Source organism: Otolemur garnettii, unplaced genomic scaffold (genome assembly GCF_000181295.1).
Source record: "Otolemur garnettii isolate 467f Iridium unplaced genomic scaffold, OtoGar3 scaffold00160, whole genome shotgun sequence".
Taxonomy (NCBI): domain Eukaryota; kingdom Metazoa; phylum Chordata; class Mammalia; order Primates; family Galagidae; genus Otolemur; species Otolemur garnettii.
The window spans coordinates 2,228,946-2,244,453 of NW_003852555.1; positions in this window are offsets into that span (position 1 = coordinate 2,228,946).

Here is a 15,508-nt window from a genome sequence, read left to right on the forward strand (position 1 = left end):
ACACACACACACACACACACACACGAGTCATACTCTCTTCTCCTGTTTTGTCTTCTCGTTAAGTCTTTGTCTCAGACTTTGAAGTCAAGTCCGGGTAGCAAATCTTTTAACCTGAGCAAATAAATCCATTTTAACCAGAGGCAGGCATTTGAAGCTCCTCTGTGGGCCTGGGCCAGGTCTGGGGTGGCTTCTCCACTAAGTTCTTTACTATCACTCTGAAATCAAAACAGCCAGAGGCTAAACTAATGACTCCGGATCACTGATCACCTACAGGGATAGTTAGCTTTTCAGCCACTTCAGAGGGTGAACGCTCCCCATCAAATGGAACCTGTCCTGGTGCCTGTTCAAAACCAGTCATGTAATAGGAACCTAATAGTTGTTTTCTCTAATAAGTCACAATCCTGGCTTTGGAAGATCACAATCATCATTCACTTAGCGAGAGATGTCCGGGTAGATGAGCACAGGCGAGGAAGAGATTCAAGAAAGAGCCAGCTTTATTTAAAGTGCATTTTCATAACCACACAGTTGCCTCAGCTCCCATGTCTCAGAGTGAGTACATCACTACTAAAGATTTCCACACCTGAAAAGCCAGTGTAGACATTACAGAAAGCAAGGAAAAAACCAATCAGATATCGGCAGCTCAGACTACACAGAGCTCTTCCTGTTTCATAGTGTGCAAATGTGTACACGGTTGTCACCGCTGCTCTCCAGGCAAGGGGTCGGGTGGATTAATCAGCCTTATCCACCTGAGCTCTCAGGCCTCCCAGGTACCAGCTGCATGTATAATCCATGTCTTTAGCCAGGAAATATAATTATATAGATGTATCCCAGAGATCTAGCATGTGATAGAACACTTGCAATGCTATGACTCTTATTTACTCTTTACGTGGTCTCTTGAATAGAGTCCCAGTTCCTTAGCATGCTCCCCAGGACTGGTTACAAACCACGCTTCCAGTCTCACTCCTCTGTTCAGCCCACACCATTCTACTTATTTTTTTTTTGGCTGCATAACATGTCTTGTAATTTCATCCCTCTTGTCTTTGTTTATAATATTCCTTCAGCCAGAAATATCCTTCCCCTCATTCTCCACTTACCAAATTCCTGTTTAACCCTCAAGCTCCACTCAAATGCCATCTACCCAGTGAGGTCAGAATTAACTGAGACAGGGGACAGAGCTACAGAAGGTTGAGGTTCAAGGGTCATGGTACCAGGGGCTTCTGCTGTCATATAGCTTTAGGCGGACAACACAGCTCCCAGCCAACAAAGGTCACTTGTTTTCAGGACTCTGAGGGGTTGCCTGTTCCTTCCCAACATGAGTGTATCTACAAAATTCATTGAAAAAAACTGAGAAAGAAAAGAAAGTATCCTCAGTTCTGCCCCTGGGACAGCCAGGCACTGGGAACATTCCATTCAGGCATTCATTCAAGAAACCTGGGCTTTGGTTGACAAGTGGAGATACAACACTTGGGAGGGGCAGTCTTTGGGGAGCATATAGTACAATAGAACCCTGTAGGAGACACGATTCTGCCTCCCAGAATCTGTTCCCCATTCTTTGGTTAATAAAAGCTTAATTGTCTTTGAGAATGACCTAGAGGGCTTATCAAACACAGATTAAGGAGCCTAACCTTTCAGCATTTCTATTCAATAAATCTGGGGTGGGGCCAGAGAATTTGCCTTTCTAACAAGATCCCAGGTGATGCTAGAGCTCCCAGTGAGAAGAGCACACAATGGGGACCATCTCTCTAGGAAACCATCTCATCCCCACTTCTCTCTGTTTTGTGGGCTACAGATGCAAAGATCAGGAGGAGAGGTAAGCAGCCTGGTTGTGAGGTTATTGCTATGATCCAAATTAGAGATGAGGAAGGCCCAAAGGAAAGGAGTGGCTGGAGAAATAAGAGAAGGGGAGCATTCGTGATTAGCGTGATTTAAGAGCAGAAGATAGAAAAGGATTGAGGGTGCAACTACATCTCAGACTTAGGAAACTAAGAGACTCATGCCCAAGAGAGGGCCTACTTTATACTTTGGTGAGAGGAAAGATGCCATGAAATGGAAGAATTGACATAAGACCCAAGAGGAGCTAGCTCTGGAAGGACATGTGAGGGGCGTGGGGGTGAGAGGGAAGGGCCCCACTCACTGGGTCGGAAGAGGCACACCCATGGGCAGAGTCCATGAAGATCATTTGGTGGGTGGGAAGTTAGGAGGTTGGGGGAGTCACTACTCAATATCCTCTTAGTGAATAGAGGTTTCTGAGATTAGACATTTGAGGAAAGACGCTACTAAGGGAAGCAAAAGAGCAAACTGATGAGGGACAAACTAATTAGGAGAAGTAACCAAGCTGAGAAGCACTGGCAGACTCACATGACATCCCCAAACTTTATATCCCAATCTGTAAGGCTCATTTGGGCTCTACAAACCCAGGAGCCCCCCAGTGAAGCTGAGCTCAAGGTCTCACAGCTATTATGTGCTACAGCCAGGTCCTGAATCTTGGTCTTTTACTTTTTTCCATGGTTAGATAGTTGCCTGTGTGAGAGAAGGGCTGTCTGGTTGCCCAAGCAGAGGGCATGCTTTTCTGGTAGGAAGGGAGAGAGGGGATTTGAACCCTCTTCTACCCTCATTTTCCATGGGTGCTCAGAGCCCTGGTGAAGAAGCTTTTCCCCAGGTGTTTCTGTGACCCTCTGTGTGTACAACTTTATGCCTGGGTAGATGCTTTAGCCATGGCCTCATAGTTACAGCTATAACTAGCCACCTACCACTAAGACGTTTCTAGTCCTATCCAAGGGTGTTACAAAAGTCTCCAGATAATATTTTCAGCCTCTCTATGAAACCCTCTTCCTTCTCCTTTCCCCAAAAGTAGAAATTATTACTTTAGTCCATTTTGGATTCATATGGATCCCATTTCCAAGTTACCTCTCATCATGGCCTGTCATATCAAATAAGACTTCCAAGTTCCCAGACTCCCAAGAACAGAATTACACAGCTTTGGAACAGAAAAACTTCCCAAACAGGGAACCGGGAAAGGTAACTTATTTCAAAACACTGGCCTGTTCTCAGAACCCACCAGATCTATCTGTTTGGGGGCAGACTGTAGAAGAACTAACGTTGGGAACAGAAGTTGAAACGGAAGTTTTGACAAAGTGGAAACAACCACTCCTTACCCACACGTACCTCCACACAGACCCGGGCCTACAGGTACCCCTCCACAAAGCCCTGTGAAAGGAATCCGAGACGAGTTAGCAAATTTCAGGAAAATTAAAAGCAAGTTCAGTCGGTTTGCCACAACTAATGATGATTTTCTTTATGTAAAAAGACAGCACTAGAAGTAACTGCTTTGTGGCATTTCTCCTCTCCAACCTCCATAGAGAGAGCAGTGTGTGTAATGTCACTGTGGCCCCACTGGAGCTGAGGAACCATTTCAGTGACTATTCCTGGGAACACAACATCTCATCAGCACCTCTCTCCAGATAAAGAACTGTGGGTCAGCCTTACCTTCTGCTTATTCAGAGTATGTCACAGGTAAACTCTTGGTCTCTAGTCCCTGCTTGGTGCCTATGTCACTGTGGAAGTGGCTATCATAGCAGTCTGACATGATGAAAGGATGGTCAGCTTTGCTTAAAATTGATAAGAGTCACTTCCATGAGTGCAGCTACTACCTCTAGACTAGTAGAGTCTTAGTCCTGAGTCAATCCCTGAGCTTAAAGTCCACAGGCATATCTTTATATTTAACAGTTTAAGGCTCTTGACGCCTGAATGCTGCTGGAGGAACCTCTATAATGACTGGTAGCTGTATTTTAAAAGTCTGATGCTCTGCCGACTGAGCCTTCCAGGCCCCACAGTGGCTGTATTTTAGATTCAGGATTTCAAGGCTTAAGTGAGAACTCCACACAGCTGGAGACTCAGTCCCACCTCCCAGGCAGCTTTTTCCTAGCTCCCTTGCCTCAAACTTCCCAGACCTCCTCCTCCCCTCGTGCTCAGGTAGTGATGTCACCTTTTATTTCATTCAGAAAATAGAAATTAAACACCCCCCATTCATCTTCCCCGCCTGAGTCCACATCTCCCTTGGTGGTTCTCCCCTCCTTCCAAGCCCGAGACCTCCTTTCCCTGCGGCCCCACTCTCTGCACCTGCTCTGGACTTCTTTCCTATCCTGACCCAAGGATTTCATTCCTTCAGCCATTCTCTGCCTCTCCTAAGTGATCAGTCTCCAACTCTTTAATGGAAAATGCCCATTGGAACTGCTTCTTTGCCGAGGTAAAACAGGCAAAACAAACATCTCATCTCCCTGTGCCTGCCCCGCACCGCTACAGCCCTTAGCAAGTAAGTCCTCTCAAGAGTTATCTGTAAGAACTGTCCCCCATGTTCTTACCCCTGGCATACCCTCAACATACCACTTCGTACGCTTAACCACAATCCCACTGAAACTGCCCTTGAAATTTGATGGTCTCCTTGTCACCAAACCCAGTAGACACCGTTCTGGACTTTTCCAGGGTGCTTCAGATCCAGGTGTCTAGTCCCTGGGTCTTGCCTTCTCTCGCCTTGGATTCCCTCAAGCTTTCCCTCCCAGCAGGCCAGGGGCTTCTTCTCATTCTCTTTTCCGGGCTCTAATCCTCTGGTTGAGCTCAGAGATCACACATCCCACCTCTCTTCCTTCCTGGTATCTATTTACATACATCTCCAAATAAACTTTATGCTGGTGATTTTTAATTTTGTGTCTTCAAACTAGGTCTCTCCTCTGGGGTGCAGACTTTTGAGTCTATCTAATTGTCACACATATGTCCAATGGACAACTTAAACTCTGCAAATAACAGACTTTGTTAATCATTCCCCTCAAAACTGTGCCCTACTCCTCTCGTTCCCAGTCTTCTGTTTCAGCATGTAATAACAATAGCTAACATTGAACAATGCTTATTACTTTCCAGTGACTGTATAACTTCAGTGCTCAGAATAGTCCTATGGGGTAGATATTTGTATTATGGATTAAGCATTCCAAATCTCAAGATCTGAAATCTGAAATGCCCCCAAATCTGAATATAATTAAGTACCAACATGACTTCCAAAGGAAATGTTCTTTGGAGCATTTCCGATTCCAGAATTTCAGGTTTGGGGTGTCCAAAAGGTGAATATGATACAAATATTCCAATTTTTAAAAAAAATCCCAAATCTGGGATTTTCTGAAATGTTTCTGGACCCAAGCATCTCAGATATGGGATACTCAACCTGTACTCCCATTTTAAAGAGGAGAAAACCAAGACATAGAAAAATTAGCTCTGCCAAAGTGAAGTGTCCACAAAGAATTTCAAATGGGACTAGAACCCGAACAATCTAGTTCCAGAACCTCTTTGACCCTTGAAGTGAAGAAGAAAGTTAATTCTCACAGAGAACAGGAGCATTTGCTGCCACTTACCAAGACTTCCAGTTTATACTTTACAACAACAACGACAGCACCATGGGAAGTCTAGCCTCGCCCAGGCCTTTATCAGCAGCATCACAGGGCCAGGGGATTCAATAGCATAAAGACACAATTCACTGCTCTCTGCTATCAAAAGCCACACAGCGTGGCCCAAGGTGGCCAGCCACCTTATTGATTTGCTCCCTTGGGCCACTCAGCCATGAGCTTATACTTCACACTGCACACCCAGAGCACCCCATGTGTTCCCCCTGCCCTCATCTCTTGATTCAGCCTGCATCTCAGGAGCCCACAATATGCTGGACACTATTCTAGGTGCTGGGGCCACAGCAGGAAGGAGGGAACAAAATCAACATGGCCCAGCTCTCATGGACCTTTCAGTGTCCAAAGGGTGATGGATGACAAGTGTGTTCACAGTCTGAGAAATCAGAAGGTACATGAAGGGGGAAAAAAGAAAACAGTGTAATAAGAGAAAAGAGTGAGCAGGACCACATGTGGGTAGAGCAGAATCTCTGGGGTGGACAGAGGTCTCTCTGCAAAGTTAGTACGCAATCTCGGGAAGAACAATGCCAGGCAGAGAGACGCATGAATGGCCAAGGTTGGTGTGGCTGAGCAGAGTGGGTGGTGTGCAGTGGGCAGAAGGTAGGGAGAGCCAGATCTCAGGATACTAAGGAACTGATACATTCCAGTTGCCCATCCAGACACTCTCCTCCCCACCCCCTTGTGTGCGTGATAGACAGACTTGTAGGCCCTCCCTTGTTCTTTGGTTTCTGCCTGTGCTAAGCTGCTGTCACTAACCTGTCTTACTTTGTAGAGAGCAAAGCATGGAAAGAGAATGAGGGTCACTGTGGACAGGCTGTGACTTTTCATGGAAGGTCAAAACACTGATCGGAGGCCCTTTCCCTCTCTGGGTTCCTGTAATTGCTCCCTCTGCTTTCCCCTTCAGATCTGGGGTAATAATGGCTTTTGCACTCTTAATAACCCTTAGGGGGCTACGTCATCCTTAGTAGCTTTTTGAAAATGCTGCCCATGTCCTCCTAGAAATTCTCATCAAACACCCAGCCTGAGAGTGCTCTACCTGCCAGGACCTTGACTGATAGATTTTATTCTAAACACACTGCACCAAGCCACTCTCTCCCTTTCAGCAGTTACCTTTTGCTGCCTCCTTAGTCTTGGTAAGCCACTTGCTGGAAGTTGGTTCCTGTAAGTGGCATGTAACTGCACATAACATCGCCTTTGGAATTTTTAGAAGTTTCTAGGTCGATTAAATGTCATCCAGCTCCTATGGTTCCCTTTCTTTGCACAAAGCTTCCCTGAGATCAGAGCTCTCTTTAGGGTGATGCAAGTCATACCAATAAAATGATTCACGATAGAATTTTCAAACTGAAAAGCAGTGTGGTATAAAAATACCACCGGGTTTATAGTTCAACTGTGGGAAGCCAGTCTCCTCATCCTTAAGATAGCAATGACAATAATGTGCAATGAGGAACTTACTCATCAACATGCGATGACAGTGAATGGACTAATTGGGCCATAGTGAGTAACTTTGTTCTGAGGATGAATCAGTCAGTACCAGCAGATAACGCCAGCACTGACTTCACTGACTCTGAGACACAGAATATAAACAAAATCCAGGAAGATTCTTGGTTTGGTTATTCTTTAAAATTACAAGGCCCCCACACATGTTAAAATACATAGTAATTATCCAGGTTGTACTGTCATAACAAAAATACCACCAACTGGGGAGCTTAAACAATAGAAATTTATTTCTCATTGTGCCAGGGACTAAGTAGTTCAAGATCAGGGTTCCAGCATGGTTGGGCCCCTGGTGAGGACTCTCTTCTTGGCTTACAGACAGTGGTCTTCTGGCTGTGTCCTTGCATGGTGGAGAGAGAGAGAAAGCTGAGGTATTTCCTCCTTTTCCTCTTCCTGTAAGGGCACCATCCCTATGGGATTAGGGCCTCACCCTTTCATCTCATGTAACCTTTATCATCTCCTCATAGGCCCTATCTCCAAATACAGTCACATTGAGGATTAGGGCTTCAAGGATGACGCAAATATTCAGTCCATAACAGTGACCTACCAACTGCATGATAATTATTGTCCCAATACTGTCTGTTTTTCTTAGGAATAGGAACATAGATAATTTGGAATTTCATTAAACTTGAAGTGTTTTCCTCTACAATATATAATGATATATACTGTAGACTATAATTAAAAATATTGAATGGGGGGGTGGCGCCTGTGGCGGAGTAAGTGCCAGCCCCACACGCCAGAGGTGGTGGGTTCAAACCCAGCCCTGGCCAAAAACTGCAAAAAAATTAAAAAATGTATTGAATTAGGTTTAGTAAAAACTTACATAAACAAATTACTTAGAATGTATATGCAAAATTAAATCAAAGAGCCAGTGTCCTATTTATGAAACTACCCTATATCTGTATATCTACATTCCTGGAATTTCCATGGCTTTGCTAAAATTTTAACCCAAAATCTTTACCAGTCACAGAAATAAGTGTGCCTTGTTTTTCTAAAATACACATTCATGCTTTTATAAAAGCTTAACATTTTTTAACCATAAAAAAGGCACTAGACTTTAGAATTTATTTATACAATAGAATACTTCACAGTTTTTAAACTAATTGGATCTAAGTGTTTCAACATAAGTAAATCTTAAAACAGACATATCCCACATAAGAAAAATTATTTTTAAAAATTAAACAAACAAAAGTCAATGGATACTGCAACTTCTTAAAAAACTAACTGATTTCTGCCTTTCTGAATAAGAAGGAAATCAAATTAAATGAAGTCCTGACTGCTTCATCTGTCTATGACCACATAACCTCATCTACACTGATCTTTAATATTTGTTTCTATTCTTTTTGGAAAAGGTAAAGATAGTAATATTCAATATTTAGGATGTTTATCACAGAGAACTTCTAGCAACATGCAAAATGAGTTTTGGAACTTTCACAGTGTAGAATTCTCCACTGTAGTTCAGTAGCAACTAACATTTATTTTATACCAACTGTATGCCAAGTATTATAATAAACACTTTTGTCTTTAATTTATATTTCCATTTTACAACTCATTGGGTATTGGCACATTTTCCAACTCAGAAGGTTGAGATACACACACAAAATATACATTTTAGGAGGTCTACAGTTACAGAGCCATCACACAAATCTTCACATTGAAGGAGCCTTATTTTCATCACTACCCGAAAAGATAAGGTTAAGACGGCAAGTACCCCAGATCCTTAGGAAAACCTAATGAAACAGCCCTTCTCCTCTGCCCAACTTCCCTGCCTCCCCCCTGCTGGGTCACCACTGCCGGTGGGGAGGAGCAGCAAATTAAGTCGGAGCCTCAGGGTCACACAAAACTACTAAGCCACAGACATTCAACAATCACTCTTCTGTATCCAGAAACACCAACTTGTCCAAAAGCAAGGATTTCATAGCAACCCTATAATCAGCAGTTAGGCTGCAAAAATAAAACCAACTTTGAATGGAGAATAACATCCACATGGAAAAGTCGCTGTGGTGAAGAATGCGCCACGGCATCATTAGAAGGGAAGGGGGTGCTCCTGGAACCACTCAAACCAAAATCTTAACTCACTCCTCAGTTTAACACTCATCATTTGCCTCATCAAAGGTCCTGGAACCACTCAAACCAAAATCTTAACTCACTCCTCAGTTTAACACTCATCATTTGCCTCATCAAAGGTCCTCGCCATCATAAAAATGTGTTCCTTAAACCTCAAATCCTGTCTTGCAAGATAGATGATCAAAGAACTTTCCGGAATAGTTGAGATTGGGAAAGTCTTCCTTTTTTTTTTTTTTTCATCAAAACAGCTGCAGCAAGAAAAGCTACATCTCAATGCCTTTGGGATTTTATGAAGGTAGACAATCCTGGTTGGGTGGAGGTATTGCAGACGTCTCCTGTCAGGGAGAATAACCTCCCTGCCCAGGTAGGTGGAGCCCGACCCTGGCAGAGGCTGATATGTGGAAAGCATTACTCTGAAGGAAAGAAAACTAATTCACCCTGTCACCTTTCTTCTTTGAGGAAGGCTGGCAATTTGAGAACTTGTGTCTACATCCATTTTCTAGGTGAAAAGGAAGACTTTTGCAATAAAACAGGCATTTTGTCATCTTTTAACAAGATGTCCATTTTATTTTTAGAAATACGCAAAAGATAAGTGAAGACAGGAGACCTTCCAGCAGGTCCTCTTCTGTTCCTTGAGACCAGAAATGAAGACCTAAAATTACATCAGTACACACCGATCTCCTGTAGTAAAAAATATACCTGGTTCTTTCGGGCTGGGGGGCAGACGGGGTTTGTAAAAACAACATTGAGCAGCCCTATTGTGAATATATTGCTTAGTATAATTCTAGGTAAAGGGAGCTTTAGATTTTGCAAAAAAAAATAAATGATAAATAAAAAATCTTACCCTATTTGGAGAAACATTTATAGTGATTACCACATGGAATAGCTTGTTTTAATTCATTCTTTCAGATTTAAAAGCCACGGGAATATATCAGAAATGGCCAAATCATGAATATTATTTACTTTATTCTAAATGTAACTAGACCTAGGGAGACTGCTAATTACTGGTATCCTAGCAGAGCAGAAATCTGTTCATGTCTCATTCGAGCAGAGGATTAGATGAAACATTAGTTCCATGGAGCTGATCACTCTGGAGGTTTACTCATTTGCCTTGACGCAGTAAATGTTGGCACATTAGGCCGCCTGGAAAATCCTGAAGCTGGCCTAATAACACATCTGCTGTATTTATTTTTGAATGTAAACGGCACTCAGAAGTATGCCTTGAAAATGAATTTCAGTTGAAAAGCAATAAACATTAATAAATTCAGATTTTGTTTCTGCTAACAATTACTCCTTAAAATTGTTAGATGCCATGGAAAGAACTGGTTTACAAATATACTTTGCAGCAATTAAATCCCTCTCAAACCAAACTACTCCAAACTGGATGGCTTCCCCTCAGCTGTTGTGAGGGATACCCACACAGACTCTTGTGCTTTTTACAGCTTTGTGTGCACGTTAAGAGCAAAGGCCCCAGTGAGGCCAAAATGGCGGTTGCCCTGAAAACAACAGAAATTAATTTCGAACAATTGGATTAAGCCAAAAGAACAGTCATACGATTCTCTGATGAGAATGCTTTCTTGGCTCATGTGGACAGTGAAAACAACAAAGATGATACTTTCCTATTTCCTACTCTTAAATATCTTCTAAAAAATCTCATAACACAGAAAGGTGCTTTCTCTGTAAGTCCACAAATCTAGAAGGATCAAGCAGCAATTATGGCACTGTGGCCAGTAGGAGTTAGGAAGGGTCTGCTCACCCTCACGGCTGGAGTGGACAGATTGAAGCATTCAGCTGGTTCCTAGAACTATGGACCATCTGTTTACATTGTTTGGTAAACTCACCATACTGGAAGTTGCTTGGGTACTTAGCAGGGTCTGCAAACAATCACCCCTGGAATGCTTGGTTCTGTCCAGTCCTGGAGTTGAAAGAAAATCATCCTGGTATGAGCATCTTGGGGCTTCAGTTCACTTGTATCCAGCCTTAGACCTTGGATCTGTCATCCTGGGCTTTTTGTATTCCGACCCTCCCCATGAAATGGGGAAATTATTCCCCTTATCTCCCAGAAAAGTGCTTACCATATCTCTTTTAAGCTTTTAACTCCCTTCAAGGGTGATTGTAAAATTGAAAGGGTAACATAACCAGAAAACAGGGATGTTTTATATAAACAAGACCAAAGGTGATTCTCTCCGTTATAACACAAACCAAGCCAAACAACTTTATGATGATAGAGTATGGAGTTTGTAAATGGAGAAGGCTGATGGAGAAAAAGCTAGGTAAGTATGTTTAGTTTCATAACATTACAAGTAACTTTCAGAACTGGGGTGGGTGTCATGGGCTTTGTGTTCTGAGCAATGGCTTATAAATACGTAGTCACAGACATTCACATCAATAGATATTGGTTGCTAAAAAAAAAAATGTCTAAAATTTGTTGAAGGCAAGGTTAAAAGCATTTGAATTCATTGAAATGATAGACATTTCTGAGCTTACCAAGTTTTAAAGCGCTCAGGGAATATCAGCTAAAGAATTGCAGGTTAAACTAATGTGACTCTGCACTCATCAAGTGGAACGAGGACATACAGGTGTTGTTGGCAGAGGTGTGGTCGAGCTGTGCTAAGTGGATCCCCTCTGCAAATAACTGGCGGGACCCAGCAATAAAGGAGACCGAGTTTCTCTGTGCCGCTTGAATTCACTACATTTATATGTCTTTATATGCATTTCAGATAAACTGAAGTATAAAACTGTGTGGTGAGTTTTTTGCTTTTTCCTGTCATCAGCAAAATATATTCCAGGGGGTAGGGGAAGCTTGCCTTATGAAAACAGGAGTTAAAGCAAGAAAACCAGAAAAGCCACACACTGCCTTCTCTAATTTCATTCATATCACATGCCTGAAGAATTGGGAGCAAAAAATGAGGTTCCCTTTCCCATCAGTTGTTTAGGGTTCTGCAGAAATCTTATCTGGGTTCTAGATCAAGTTGCTGGGTCAAACCCAAGATTAGAAGGCCCAATGTGGTGTCAGTTTTTATTTCAGAAATTGGTTTGTTAATGGCATCCTAATGTCTATCATCAAATAGCAGGAACTATATTAATATTTTTTCTCTCAGGCACTGTTATACAGATGTCAGCTCTAATCCCTATGGAAGGCTGCTACAAGTCAATCTTGCCTGTGAAGTTTCTGGAAATATAAGAAGTGTGAAAATTATAATTGGAAAAAAGGAACCTTTTAAAAAAAATTAAGCTCATCTTGGAATATGTAAAGTTATTCAGTGGGATGACAATAACTAGCCTGCAAATTTTCCAAAACTACATTAGCCTAATGTACACTAATAATACATATATTAAAATCTTTCAAATTGTCTAAATATATCAACTGTTCTATACAAACCAAGTCTGGGCAAGCTCTCTGCTTTGGCTGAAAGTGATGCCCAATGCTAATATTTCACAATTATGAATTAAATGAATACAAAATCCATTTGTAAAATGTTATTGATGTTTCCCTTTCAACATAACCTTTATGCTGTGTTGAGAGAGCAAGAATACAGATGTTTCCCAACCTGCAGGGCTGGGGCAAGCCTGCCTTTTAAGAGCCCGATTGTAAACCGATGAAAGGTGTGTAAACAGATGACAGGGGCAATTACAATGTGGAATTGATTAGGCTCTCAATTACTAATGGCACATCGCCTGCATTATTCTTTTTATGCTGCTCTTTGATGACAAAAAAAAAAAAAACCATGAATAGCTCATCAGGACTACAATATGTTTGTATTTTCAATTTCTCTCACTAAGGGAACATCTGCAATTGCACTTGGGGCTATAGCAAGAGAGAAAGCTGGCACGGATTCTTCCAGAAAAATGAATTAGAAGGATGCCACTCCTACCAGGTATCAGTCATTGTTAAATTTTCCCAAATGCCAATGGAGAGTAAGCAAGGCCTGTAGACAAAGGGGACAGCAGTGTTAGAGCAGAGGAGTTGGAGAAGGGTCAGGGTAGAGCATGGCTGGGACTTTTATGAAGTTAGGAATAGTGTTAACTGGAGCAGAGTCATTAGTCATCAAGGATTAACTGCGTCTGCCTAAATACCTGACATCTTAACTCCTCTATCTTGTGAAGTTTCTTCTCCTTATGCATTGTCTGCCATTTTAGCTTATCTTATAGATACTAAAGAATCCCCCAAAATACCAATAGTTGAGCTTTTAGTGATAAATATTCCATGATGGGCTAAATTCAATTAAGTGGTCTCAGAATCCCAGCTTGACCTTCAGATGGAGCTCTTGGGGTTCACTCTAAGTGATCCACCCTCCTCACTCAACTCTCAATTACATTGCAATTCTCAGACCCCATGTCTTGACCTTATTGGAATTGCAAGGCTCCTATAAGAAGGGAGACCAACTTTGAGGCTGCAAGAAAAGCTCCTCATTTCAAAAGTTGGCCACTCACCTTAAAAACTCTTCCTTCTGTGTGTGTGTCTATATTTTTTGAGTTTTATTTGTTTTGTTTTGTTTTTTTTTAAAGGCAACAAAACAGCTAGTCTGTGACCCATACCAGAGCTGTTAAGACAGAAGAATTCATTCTAGACTTGGCCCCAAGTGCTAGCAGATGTTTTCTGAGAATGGAGTTGGGAGTATTTTTAAGAACAGGGAGAACTCACGCTTGCGATGTACAGATGTGGCGAAACTGGAGTGAGTTCAGAGACGTGACAAAGATGATTAAAGGGCTAAAGAATGGTTTCTGAGGGAAGGCTAAAGGGATTCTTTTTGCCTTTATCCTAAGAAATGAGAAAATAATGATTATTAACTTCAAAGCCAGTTGGCTCTTCCTGTCTGCAACAAACCCAATGAATGGAAATGGGCTTGAATTAAAAGCAGGAAAGAATTTGGTGAGGGAAAAGGAAGAATTTCTTGCCCATCAGAGGGAGAAATACGGCAATGGGAGGTCACAGAGTCCATGTTTGTACATGGGTTTTTAAAAAGGAATTTTTTCTGTAATCTAAATTTGATTTTTTTTTAATGTTTTTTTTCCTTGATAGCCTGGACTTCAAGGCACAAACACTGGGAAGTTGTAAACATTTCATTTCTCCGCTCCGCTTTCTTCTTCAAGCCCTCTCAGCTGAGTCTTATAAAATGTACCCCGAAAGGAAAGTCATGGCAAGGTCTCAATTCTCAGTGGTCAATATTTTTCTTGATTTCTACAATTTTCAGCACTTTGCAAAGGCATATGGGGAAAAGGAAATGGGGGATTATAGCTAGTCAGGGAGGCTTAAAGCGAGGAGAAATAGGCACAGATCTGGAAGAGAGCATGTCATTGATCTCGTCCGCAAGCTAATTGAGAACATTCCCAGGCTTCACAGGGCAATACTATTTGGAGAGTCTCAGGATTTAAGAAGCACTCGATAGTTCGACATAAGGCAGTGGTGCTTGCTGGATATGGAGTCGGCATAAGCAATAATTCAATCTGCCATCTGAGCCCGAGCCCCTCATGCAAGAAAACTAAGGTGGCTTTGCTTCTGTTGAAAAGCACCTCCACACCTACTATAAAAAAAAAATAACAACAGTAATAATAAAGAAAAAAGTCTGGGGCTTGGTGCAAAATACCCTACGGCCAACTGAATCCTTTGTGTGCTTACCCAGACCAAATATTTTTTCACAATACTCCTTTTTTATTTTTTAGCAACCAGTTCTTGCCTGAGGCCCAAATGAGACTCCAGCTACAGTGTAAAAAGAGCAAACGCCTCTCTTGGTGACCTTCATGCTGGCTAAAGACTCAGCCAAAATTTGTCACCATATGGAGTTTCCATTTCCCTATGAGAAGCCACAGGGGTACATGCGTGGGTGACGTGAAGGGGGCTGCTCGATTGTAAAATGTTATTCACGTGCAAGACATCATTGTTATTGCTTCCTGTAATTATTCTACCTAATAACAAAGGGAAAATAACTGATTTTGACACCCAAGTTTTGCTGTAAATAGGCAGAATGTTGTCATGAATATGCAAAATATTATGATCATTGCCATACCTAACTAATTGCATTGGAAACATGCTGGCCATAAAATAATTAATTAGCAGTGCAGAAAGGCATCATGATACTAGCTATAAATACTAAACATAACTAATTATTTCCGTCATAAAATGGTCCTGCCAAGTAATTTATAACAAAACCCTGCATAGAAGGCAAAGCCGGAGGTTCTCCTTCAGCTTGGCATGCAAGGGCTGTGTCACCCAAGGCTTTCTATTTGGTGATATTGCTGGGATGAGTGGATACCAATTTGAACATAAACTAAAATAAAACTAATCTAGGATTTTCAATGTTCTTTGAGCTGTTGGGTGATTGTTGTGGAAAATTCAGGCAGATCCTTTTGTTGTTGACATCAAAAGTGGTAGGTCACTCTGGACCTGCAGAGTACATTCTGAGCTCAAGCAAAAATTGATTTCCTTTTTTAAAAAGCAGCTGGCATTACAATGAATAGCCTTCTTTCGATTTTTCTTCTCCAGTGAAGCATTCACTGAATGC